Here is a 1,666-nt window from a genome sequence, read left to right on the forward strand (position 1 = left end):
GGAGGCAATCAGAAAGCATAATAAAACATCAACATACATTCATCTAATTATTGAGGTAATAGCTAATTATTGAAGGTGCCCAAGAAACAGCTGACCATATGGGCACATGTCCAAAAACAAGAAAGAACGACTGGGACCAATGAGCAGAAGATAGACTTAGACATCACATTGGAAGGAGGGCAGGCTTTGGAAATGCTTGAGAGGGAATTCAGAAAAATGATACTGAAATGAATCCAAACACTTCACAGAGAGTTTGAGCAAAATAAGGAAAAAGTCAGGAAAGCACTACAAGAACAAACAAATAAGACAGATACAGCATTGGAAATAATTTAAAACCTGCAAAAAGAGGCCCAAAAGATTAATAATAAAATATTAGAAATAGACAATACACTGAAAGGGCAAATGAGTAGACATGAAGAGATGGAAGCCAGAACTAGCAAACCAGAAGACAAATCTCTCAATACAGTTAAGATAGAAGTGCAAGCAGAAAAAAGGATAAAAAAAAAAAATCTGAAGAAAGTCTAAGATTTATGTCAGAGAACAAGAAGAGGAATGATTTAAGAATTGTGGGCATTCCAGAACAGGAAGAATTAATCAAGTCCATAGAGGAGACAATTGAAGAGCTCCTGAAAGAAAATTCCCAAAACAGTCTTAAAAATGAAAAGACAAGAATTCAAGAAGCTCAATGAACCCCAGAAAGGATAGAGCTAAAAAGAAAATCACCAAGACATATAATAACCAAGCTCTCCAAAATCAAAGACAAGCAGAGAATCCTGAAAGGAGCTAGAGAAAAGAGAAGTGTTACATACAACAGCAAGCAAATCAGATCTGATCTCAACAGAAACCATGCAGGCAAGAAGGCAATGGGGAGACATGTAGAAAACTCTGAAAGGAAAAAAAAAAACTGCCAACCAAGAATCATCTACCCAGCAAAGCTGTCAATCAAATATAAAGGTGAAATAAAAACATTCCAACATAAACAGAAGCTAAGATATTTTACTAGTGCCAAACTCACATTTCTAAACATCCTAAAGGGAGAAACATACAGGGGAGGCTCCTTGGAGGAAGCACCAAAAAAACAGAGTCTGCACTTGGCTGGAACAGTTCCACGACTTTGGATCTAATATAAGTTGTGGGATATTAATTTGGGCGGCCCACCAATGGAGAAATATGACTATGATGGGAATACACGATGATTTCTGAATTAATCGGGACGCTACCTTTGGGCCCCTCAGCCTGAGCTGAAATCAGAGGGCAGGGCTACAGCCAAGCTGACACATCGCGGAAACCATGGAGCGGCTTCTAGAAAAAGATATGTGATGGCTTTTTATACTTCTTTCTTCCTCACTTCTGTCACACCCTCTCAGCCCAACCCAGACACCTTTAGGCAGGTGGGAGTGCACCCCCAAAAGAGTTCAGAACTGTGTCCACAGGGTACAATTTTCCCATGGCACAAAGAAGAAATCCCTGAAAGTGGTCCCACAAGCTAATTTTTTGGCTGCTTCTTACGGTGTCTGACTCTGGGACTCAGCCCTGACATATGACTCTGGGACTCAGCCCTAAAGCTAACCTGAGCCAGCTTTATTTCAGCCAGACCTAACAAGAGACAGCAGGCCTGGCCATACAACCAAACCTTATTTGCCCCTCATAAAACACCAACATAAAA

Source organism: Chrysochloris asiatica, unplaced genomic scaffold, assembly GCF_000296735.1.
Source record: "Chrysochloris asiatica unplaced genomic scaffold, ChrAsi1.0 scaffold00405, whole genome shotgun sequence".
NCBI lineage: Eukaryota > Metazoa > Chordata > Mammalia > Afrosoricida > Chrysochloridae > Chrysochloris > Chrysochloris asiatica.